At 39.9% G+C, this 11,150-nt stretch overlaps 1 non-coding gene and 1 pseudogene across 1 annotated transcript; both read left to right on the forward strand.

The window, feature by feature from the left end:
* The first annotated feature begins 4,134 nt into the window (after positions 1–4,134).
* LOC110287075 (large ribosomal subunit protein eL6 pseudogene) lies at positions 4,135–5,787 on the forward strand (annotated as a pseudogene).
* On the forward strand, positions 4,806–4,912 carry LOC115030241 (U6 spliceosomal RNA). Its single transcript, XR_003835833.1, has one exon. It is a non-coding gene; the product is annotated as a U6 spliceosomal RNA (small nuclear RNA).
* Positions 5,788–11,150: the final 5,363 nt, after the last annotated feature.

Below are 11,150 nucleotides of genomic sequence, written 5' to 3' on the forward strand. Positions count from 1 at the left end.
ACAGACCTAGTCCAGCCTCAATTTAATAAAATAAAAAGGGGGAGATGTGGAGAGCGTGCAGCGAGCAATCGCTGTGGAGAGCCGTGCGCGTGCTGCGAGCAATCACCATTATAAGATGGCGCTGGCCTCCGCTGTGACAAACTAGGAAACAAGCCTTGTGAACAAGTGCGAGAGTGAACTCACTCCTAGTCACTGCCCATTCTCGGGGTGTAATAGTGGTGTGATGAGCGAGCAACGAATCAAGAGCTGTCACGCCACATCAGGTGCTGAAACGTCATGGCTGAGTGCTATATAAGGGACTCCATTTTCTGGGGTCGGGATCTTCCTGAGAAGTAAGCAATAAAGCTTTGCCACAGAAGATTCCGGTTGTCCTGAGTGTGTTCTTGCCGGCGGGGACAAAAGCTCAGGATAGTCTCTGGATCTACTTTGAAAGAAGCCAAACCCAAGTCAAGACAGCTATATCCAATTAAAACCTGAAAAAGACTCCATGTTCAGCAGGAAACAGAAGGATAATTTCTTTAGAGAACCAATATTTCCTAGTATTGGACAGATAACACTCCTACAGATGCATCTCATATTTACATGCTTCAAGGTGAGACAGAGATAGAAGATGGTCTAAGCTCATCCACAACCTTACCTCAGTAGTCCTCAACTTATGGTAACAACCTCCAAAAGACCAATGGAAAAATACAGATATTTATGATTCATTCCCCTAATTTCTTTCATAGCCTGTTTATCCTTTGAATAAAGGAAGGCCAAAGATTTGTTTGAGGTAATTTTATATCCAGAAACTTTGCTGAAGCTGTTTAACATGTTTAAGAGATCTCTGGTGGAATTTTGTGGGTCACTTAAGTATACTATCATATCATCTGCAAATAGTGAAATTTTGACATCTTCCATTCCAATTTGACCCTTCTTGTCTAATTGCTCTGGCTAAGGACTTCAAGTACTATATTGAATAGGTAGTGAGAAAGTGGGCAGCACTGTCTAGTCCTTGATTTTAGTGGACTGTTATTTTGGATACTATCTCTGTGCCCTCTGGTTAGTCTGGCTAAGGGTTTATCTATCTTGTTGGTTTTCTCAAAGAACCACTTCCTGGTTTTGTTGATTCTTTGTTTAGTTCTGTGTGTTTCTATTTGGTTGATTTCAGCCCTGAGTTTGATTATTTCCTGCTATCTACTCTTTTTGGGTATATTTGCTTCTTTTTGTTCTAGAGCTTTCAGATGTGCTGAGAAGCTGCGCGGGTATGCTCTCTCCAGTTTCTTTTTGGAGGCATTCAGAGCTACGAGTTTTCCTCTTAGCACTGCTTTCATTGTGTCTGAGTGTGTGTGGTTTAATTTTCATTGAATTCTAAAAAGTATTTAATTTCTTTTTTCCTCTTTTTTTATTAATTATTTTTTACACTCCATATTTTATTCCCTGTTTACCTTCCAACTGGTCCACATCCTGTACCTCCTCCCCACCCCACCACCACACCTGACCTCTAAACTCCCTGGGACCTCCAGTCTCTTGATGGTCAGGTGCATCATCCCTGAATGAACACAGACCTGGAAGACCTCTACTGTATGTCTATTGGGGGTCTCATATCAGCTGGTGTATGCATGCTCTCTGTTTGGTGATCCAGTGTTTGAGAGACTTTAGGGGTCCAGATTAAATGAGACTGCTGGTCCTCCTACAGGGTTTCTCCTTAGCTTCTTTCAGCCTTCCCTAGTTCAACAACAGGGGTCAGCTGCTTCTGTCCATTGGCTGGTGATAAATATCTGCAACTGACTCTTTCAGCTGCTTGTTGGGTCTTCTTGAGTACAATATTGCTAGGTCTTTTTTTGAGCACTCCACAGACTCAGTAATAGTGTCAGGCCCTTAGGACCTCCCCTTGAGCTGAATCCTACTTTGGGCCTGTCGCTGGACCTGAAGGCTCCACTCCATTTCCATCCCTGTAATTCTTTCAGACAGGATAGTCACAGAGTTGTGACTGTGGGATGGCAACCCCATTCTTCACCTGATGTCGTGTTTTCCTGCTGGATGTGGGCTCTATAAGTTCCCTCTCCATAATTTCATCTAAGGTTCCTCCCTTTGAGTCCTGAGAGTCTCTCAACTATGAGGTCTCTTGTGCATTTTAGAGGGCTCCCACAACTTCCTATCTCCTTAGGTTGTCTGTTTCCATTCTTTCTGCTAGCCCTCACGACTACAGTCCTTTTCCCTACCCAGATCATGTTGCCCTCTTCCCCCTACTCCCTCCCCCCATCCACTTTCCTTCCAGGTCTCTCTGTCTCTCCCCACATGTGATAGATTTGTTCTCTCTCCCAAGTGGGACTGAGGCATCCTTACATGGTCACTTCAGCTTGTTGACATTTTTGAGTCCTGTGGACAGTATCTTGGGTATTCTCTACTGTATCTTGGGTATTCTGTACTTTTTTTTTGCTAATATCCATTTATTAATGAGTACATACCATGCATGCCCTGTTGGGTCTAAGTTACCTCACTCATGATGATATTTTCTAGTTCCATGCATTTGCCTGCACCACTCAGGATGTCCGCATTCTTAATAGCTGAGTAGTATTCCATTATGTAAATAAACCACATTTTCTGTATCCATTCTTATATCATGGGACATATTGGCTGTTTTGAGCTTCTGGCTATCAAAATAATGCCATAATGAACATAGTGGAACACGTTCCCCTGTGGCATGGTGGGGTATCTTTTGGTTATATTCCGAAGAGTGGTTTAGCTGGGTCTTCAGGTAGATCTACTTTTTGTTTTTGTTTTTGTTTTAATTGTTCAATTTATTTTTTATTTTGTTTTTTATTACATATTTTCTTCATTTACATTTCAAATGCTATCCCAAAAGTTCCCTATACCATCCCCATGCCCTGCTTCCCAACCCACCCACTCCTGCTTCCTGGCTCCAGCATTCCCCTGTACTGGGAGCATATGATCTTCACAAGACCAAGGACCTCGCCTCGCATTGATGGCTGACTAGGACATCCTCTGCTACATACATTACTAGAGACACAGTTCTGGAGAGTACTGGTTAGTTCACATTGTTGATCCTCCTATAGGGTAGAAGACCCCTTTAGCTCCTTGGTTACTTTTTCTATCTCCTTCATTAGGGGCCCTGTGTTCCACCCAATAGATGACTGTGAGCATCTACTTCTGTATTTGCCAGGCACTGGCATAGCCTCTCAAGAGATAGCTATATCAGGGTCCTGTCAGCTAAATCTTGCTGGCATATGCAATAGTGTCTGGGTTTGGTGGTTATATATGGGAAGGATTCCCAGCTGGGACAGTCTCTGGATAGTCCTTCCTTCCATCTCAGCTCCAAACTTTGTCTCTGTAACTCCCTCCATGGGTATTTTATTTCCCATTCTAAGAAGGAATGATGTATCCACACTCTGGTCTTCCTTCTTCTTAAGTTTCATGTGTTTTGCAAATCGTATCGTGGGTATTCTAAGTTTCTGGGTTAATATCTGCTTATCAGTGAGGTCATATCATCTGTGTTCTTTTGGGATTAGGTTACCTCACTCAGGAAAATATTCTCCAGATCCATTCATTTGCCTAAGAATTTCATAAATTCATTATTTTTAATTGCTAAGTAGTACTCCATTGTGTAAATGTACCACATTTTCTGAATCCATTCCTCTGTTGAGGGACATCTGGGTTCTTTCCAGCTTCTGGCTATTATAAATAAGGCTGCTATGAACATAGGGGAGCATTATTACAAGTTGGAACATCTTCTGGGTGTATGCCCAGGAGAGATATTGCTGGATCTCCTGGCAGTACTATGTCCAATTTTCTGAGGAATCACCAGACTGATTTCCAGAGTGGTTGTACCAGCTTGCAATCCAATCAAGTTTGGAGGAGTGTTCCTCTTTTTCCACATCGTTGCCAACATCTGCTGTCACCTGAATTTTTGATCTTAGCCATTCTGACTGGTGTGAGGTGGAATCTCAGGGTTGTTTTGATTTGCATTTCCCTGATGATTAAGGATTTTGAACATTTTTTTCAGGTGCTTCACAGCCATTCAGTATTCCTTCTTTAAGAATTTTGGGCTGGAGCGATGGCTCAGCGGTTAAAGGTTAGGATCACAACCAAAAATATAAGAATTCTTTGTTTAGCTCTTTCCCATCTTGCAAGATGGCGGGTGAAAAGGCGCCTGATACAAAGAAGAAGAAACCTGCAGCCAACAAGGCTGGCGGTGATGCTGCTGCCTCCAGTCCCTGGGCCACCAGAGCAGCCAAAAAGGTTTGCCCTAAGGTTAAAAAGCTCAAGAAGGTGAAGCCCTATTGCAGCCGAAACCCTGTCCTGGTGAGAGGAATTGGCAGGTACTCCCAATCTTCTATGCACTCCAGGAAGCCCTTGTACAAAGGGAAATACAAGACCGAGGTTGAGAAGAAGAAAAAGGAGAAGGTCCTTGCTACTGTCACCAAAACAGTTGGTGGGGACAAGAATGGTGGCACCTGGGTGGTGAAGCTTCGAAAAATGCCTAGGTATTATCCCACTGAAGAAGAAGCTGCTGAGCCATGGCCAGAAGCACTTCAGCCAGCACGTGAGAAGGCTACACTCCAGCATCATTTCCGGGACTGTCCTGATCACCCTCATTGGACATCACAGGGGCAAGAGAGTGGTTTTCCTGAAGCAGCTGGACAGTGGCTTGCTGCTTGTGACTGGACCTCTTGTCATCAACAGAGTTCCTCTGCGCAGAACACACCAGAAGTTTGTCATTGCCACCTCTACAAAAGTTGGTGTCAGCAATGTTAAAATCCCCAAACACCTGAATGACACTTACTTCAAGAAGAAGCAGCTGGGTGCTCGCTTCGGCAGCACATATACTAAAATTGGAACGATACAGAGAAGATTAGCATGGCCCCTGCGCAAGGATGACACGCAAATTCGTGAAGCGTTCCATATTTTTCTTTTGGGATAGCATTGGAAACGTAATTGAGGAAAATATGTAATAAAAATATTAAAAAAAAAAAAAAACAAAAAATCAGAGCCATCACCAAACAAATCATCTGTCAATCATTTAATCACATTCCAGGGAGGGAAAAAAAGGCAAAAATCAAAAGCTCAACCCCACTTAGAAGCAGCACCACTGGGGCTGGGGAGAGCTCAGAGGATAAGGCGGTAGCCATTCACGCATGAGGACAATCGTCTGGATCTGTAGAATCCTCACAAAGTCCTATTCATCTGGAATCCCAGCACTTCCATAGCAAGAAGGGAGCAAACACAGGAGAATCCGCCAGAAACTCATAGGAAAGCTAGCGAACTACCAACAGCAAACCTTCCAGCAACAAACCTCAGCCTCGACACCTAAGGCTGTCCTGTGACCTCCGTGTGCACACTAAGGCACACATGCCTGAACTGATGCACAAGAGCACTAACAAACACAAACAAACCTGCATCAGCATCACACACACACACACACACACACACACACACACACACACACACACACAATTAAATAACTAAGAATCACATCTAGACTCTGTATGATATGAAAATTGTGTGTCTAAGATTCAATAAAGAAATTTAACGTGGGAAAGTTAAAAAAAAAAAAAAAAAAAAAAAAAGAAGAAGCAGCTGGGCAAGCCCAGGCATCAGGACTTCGAGATTTTCTACATGGAGAAGGAGAAATACAAGATTACAGAGCAGCGAAAGGCTGATCAGAAAGCTGTGGACTCGCAGATTTTGCCAAAGATTAAACCTGCTCCTCAGTTCCGGGGCTACCTGCGATCTCAGTTTTCCCTGACAAACGGGATGTATCCTCACAAACTTCTAAATTGTTAACCTAATTAAAAAGCATCATATGTTAAAAAAAAAAAAAGAATTCTTTGTTTAGCTCTGTTCCCCATTTTTAATAGGGTTATTTGATTTTCTGGAGTACATTTTCTTGAGTTCTTTATATATATTGGATATTAGTCCCATATCTGATTTATGAGTGGTAAAGATCTTTTGCCAATTTGTTGGTGGCCTTTTTGTCTTATTGACAGTGTCTTTTCCCTTACAGAAACTTTGCAATTTTATGAGGTCCCATTTGTCAATTCTCGATCTTACAGCACAAGCCATTGCTGTTCTATTCAGGAATTTTTCCCTTGTGCCCATATCTTTGAGGCTTTTCCTCACTTTCTCCTCTGTAAATTTCATTGTCTCTGATTTTATGTGGAGTTCCTTGATCAACTTAGACTTGAGCTTTGTACAAGGAGATAAGAATGGATCAATTTACATTCTTCTACATGATAACCCACCAGTTGTGCCAGCACCATTTATTGAAAATACTCTTTTCCACTGGATGGTTTTAACTCCCTTGTCAAAGATCAAGTGACAATAGGTGTGTGGGTTCATTTCTGGGTCTTCAATTCTATTCCATTGATCTAACTGTCTGTTGCTGTACCAGTATCATGCCATTTTTATCACAATTGTTCTGCAGTACAGCTTGAAGTCAGGCATGGTGATTCCCCCAGAGGTTCTTTTACTGTTGAGAATAGTTTTTGCTATCCTAAGTTTTTTTGTTATTTGAGATGAATTTGCAAATTGCCCTTTCTAACTCAGTGAAAAATTGCATTGGAATTTTGATGGGAATCGCATTGAATCTGTATATTGCTTTCGGCAAGATAGCCATTTTTACTATATTAATCGTGCCAATCCATGAGCATGGGATATCTTTCCATCTTCTGAGATTTTAGTCTATTTCTTTCTTCAGATACTTGAAGTTCCTATCATATAGATATTTTACTTCCTTTGTTAGAGTCACAAGAAGGCATTTTATATTATTTGTGACTATTGAGAGAGGTGTTGTTTCCCTAATTTCCTTCTCAGCTTGTTTATCCTTTGTGTAGAGAAAGGCCACTGATTTGTTTGAGTTAATTTTATATCCAGCTACTGCACCGAAACTGGATATAAAATTAACTCAAACAAATCAGTGGATATATCAGGTTTAGAACGTCTGTGATGGAATTCTTAGAGTCACTTAAATATATACTATCATGTCCTCTGCAAATAGTGATATTTTGTCGTCTTCCTTTCCAATTTGTATCCCCTTTTTCTCCTTTTGTTGTCTAATTGTTCTGGCTAGAACTTCAAGTACTATATTGAATAGGTAGTGTAAAGGTGGGCAGCCTTGTCTAGTCCCTGATTTTAATGAGATTGCTTCAAATTTCTCTCATATTTACTTTGCTTTGTTTTTTTGTTTGTTTGTTTGTTTGTTTTGTTTTTTCTTTTTCCCAGACAGGGTTTCTCTGTGTACCCCTGGCTGTCCTGGAACTCACTCTGTAGACCAGGCTGGCCTCAAACACAGAAATCTGCCTGCCTCTGCCTCCCAAGCACTGGGATTAAAGGCATGTGCCACCACTACCCAGCTCTCCATTTACTTTGATGTTGACTACTGGTTTGCTGTATATTGCTTCTATTATGTTTAGGTATGGGCCTTGAATTCCTGATCGTTCGAAGACTTTTATCATGAAACGGTGTTGGATTTTGTTGAATGCTTTCTCAGCATCAAATGAGATGATCATCTGGTTTTTGTCTTTGAGTTTGTTTATATAGTGGATTACCTTGATGGATTTACTTATATTATAACATACCTCCATCTCCGTAATGAGGACTACTTGATCTTGATGGATGATCTTTTTGACATGTTCTTGGATTTAGTTTGCAAGAATTTTACTGAGTAATTTTGCATCGATATTCATAAGGGAAATTAGTCTGAAGTTCTTTCTTTGTTGGGTCTTTATGTGGTTTGGGAATCAGAGTAATTGTGGCTTCATAGTGTGAATTAGGTAGATTACCTTCTGTTTCTATTTTGTGGAATAGTTTGAGAAGATTGGAGTTAGTTCATCTTTGAAGGATTGATAGAATTCTGCTCTAAATGCATCTGGTCCTGGGTTTTTTGTTTGTTTGTTTGTTTGTTTGTTTGTTTTGTTTGTTTGTTTGTTTGTTTTTTGGTTGGGAGACTGTTAATGACTACTTCTATTTCTTTAGGGGATACGGGACAGTTTATATTATTAATCTGATTTTGATTTAATTTAGGTACCTGGTATCTGTCTAGAACTTTATACATTTCATCCAGGTTTTCCAGTTTTGTTGAGTATATCCCTTTGTAGTAGGATCTGATGATATGTTGAGTTTCCTTGTGTTCTGTTGTTATATCTCCCTTTTCATTTCTGATTTTGTTAATTAGGATACTGTCTCTGTGCCCTCTAGTTCTTCTGGCTAAGGGTTTATCTATCTTGTTGATTTTCTCAAAGAACCAGCTCCTTGATTGGTTGATTCTTTGAATAGTTCTTCTTGTTTCCACTTGGTTGATTTCAGCCCTGAGTTTGATTATTTCCTGCAGACTACTCCTCTTGGGTGTATTTGCTTTCCTTAGTTCTAGAGCTTTTAGATTTGCTGTCAGGCTGCTAGTGTATGGTCTCTCTAGGTTCTTTTTGGAGGCACTCGGAGCGATGAGATTTCCTCTTAGGAAAGCTTTCATTGTGTCCCATAACTTTGGGTTTGTTGTGGCTTCATTTTCATAAAACTCTAAAAAGTCTTTCTTTCTTTCTTTCTTTCTTTCTTTCTTTCTTTCTTTCTTTCTTTCTTTCTTTCTTTCTTTCTTTCTTCCTTGACCAAGTTATCCTTGAGCAGAGTGATACTCAGCTTCTATGTGAATGTTGGTTTTCTATTATTTATGTCCGTATTGAAGACCAGCCTTAGTCTGAAAAGCTAGACCTGGATTTAAAAGCATATCTCATGATGATGGTAGAGGACATCAAGAAGGACCTTCATACTCACTCAATGAAATACAAGAGAGCACTGCTAAACTGGAAGAAGATTTTAAAGGGGAATCACAAAAATCCCTTAAAGAATTACAGGAAAACATGACCAAACAGGTGATGGAATTGAATAAAACCATCTAAGACCTAAAAAGGGAAGTAGAAACAATAAAGAAAACCCAAAGTGAGGCAACGCTGGAGATAGAAACCCTAGGAAAGAAATCTGGAACCATAGATGCGAGCATCAGCAACAGAATACAAAAGATGGAAGAGAGAATCTCAGGTGCAGAAGATTCCATAGAGAATATCAGTACAACAATCAAAAAAAAAAAATACAAACCGCAAAGGATCCTAACTCAAAACATCCAGGAAATCCAGGACACCATGAGAAGACCAAACCTACGGATAATAGGACTAGATGAGAATGAAGATTATCAACTCAAAGGACTGGCAAATATCTTCAACAAAATTATAGAAGAAAACTTCCCAAACCTAAAGAAAGAGATGCCCATGAACATACAAGAAGCCTACAGAACTCCAAATAGACTGGACCAGAAAAGAAATTCCTCCCGACACATAATAATCAGAACAACAAATGCACTAAATATAGATAGAATATTAAAAGCAGTAAGGGAAAAGGGTCAAGTAACATATAAAGGCAAGCCTATCAGAATTACACCAAATTTTTAACTAGAGACTATGAAAGCAAGAAGACTTTGGACAGATGTTATACAGACACTAAGAGAACACAAATGCCAACTCAGGATACTATACCGAGCCAAACTTTCAATAACCTTAGAAGGAGAAACAAAAGTATGCCACAACAGGACCAAATTCAAACATTATCTTTCCAGGAATCCAGCCCTTCAAAGGATAATAACAGAAAAAACAAACAACAACAACAACAACAACAACAAAAACAATATAAGCATGGAAACCACATCCTAGAAAAAGCAGGAAGGTAATCCCTCAAAAAACCTAAAATAAGACAGCCACAAGAACACAATGCCAACTTTAACAACAAAAATAATAGGAGCAACAATTACTTTTCCTTAATATCTCCTAATATCAATGGACTCAACTCCCCAATAAAAAGCCATAGACTAATAGACTGGCTACACAAACAGGACACAACATTTTGCTGCTTATAGGAAACCCATCTCAGGGAAAAAGATAGACACTACCTCAGAATGAAAGGCTGGAAAACAATTTTCCAAGCAAATGGTCTGAAGAAACAAGCTGGAGTAGCCATTCTAATATCTAATAAAATCGACTTTGGACCCAAGGTCATCAAAAAAGACAAGGAGAGGCACTTCATACTCATCAAAGCTAAAATCTTCCAAGAGGAACTCTCAATTCTGAATGTCTATGCTCCAAATACAAGGGCAGCCACATTCAATAAAGAAACTTTACTAAAGGTTAAAGCACACATTGCACCTCACACAATAATAGTGGGGGATTTCAACACACCATTTTCACCAATGGACATATCATGGAAACAGAAACTAAACAGGGACACAGTGAAATTAACAGACGTTATGAAGCAAATGGATCTAACAGATATCTACAGAACATTTTATTCTAAAACAAAAGATTATACCTTCTTCTCAGCACCTCATGGTACCTTCTACAAAATTGACCACATAACTGGAGACAAAACAAGCATCAACAGATACAAAAATATTAAAATCATCCCATGCATCCTATCAGATCACCATGGACTAAGGCTGACCTTCAATAACAAAATAAATAATAGAAAGCCAACATTCATGTGGAAACTGAACAACACTCTCCTCAATGATACCTTGGTCAAAGAAGGAATAGAGAAAGAAATTAAGGACTTTTTGTAGTTTAATGAAAATGAAGCCACAACATACCCAAACTTATGGGACACAATGAATGCATTTCTAAGAGGAAAACTCATAGCTCTGAGTACATCCAAAAAGAAACTAGAGAGAGCACACATTAGCATCTTGACAACACACCTAAAAGCTCTAGAACAAAAGGAAGCAAATTCACCCAAGAGGACTAGACAGCAGGAAATAATCAAACTCAGGTGTGAAATCAACCAAGTGGAAACAAGAAGAACTATTCAAAGAATCAACCAAACAAGGAGCTGGTTCTTTGAGAAAATCAACAAGATAGACAAACCCTTAGCCAGACTCACTAGAGGGCACAGGGAAAGCATTCTAATTAACAAAATCAGAAATGAAAAGGGAGAGATAACAACAGATCCTGAAGAAAACCAAAACACCATCAGATCCTTCTCCTAAAGACTATACTCAACAAAACTGGTGAACCTGGATGAAATGGACAAGTTTCTAGACAGATAACAGGTACCAAAGTTGAATCAAGATCAGGTTAATGATCTAAACAGCCCTACATTCCCTAAAGAAATTG

This window comes from Mus caroli, unplaced genomic scaffold (assembly GCF_978045245.1).
Source record: "Mus caroli unplaced genomic scaffold, Mus_caroli_1 scaffold_5, whole genome shotgun sequence".
NCBI lineage: Eukaryota > Metazoa > Chordata > Mammalia > Rodentia > Muridae > Mus > Mus caroli.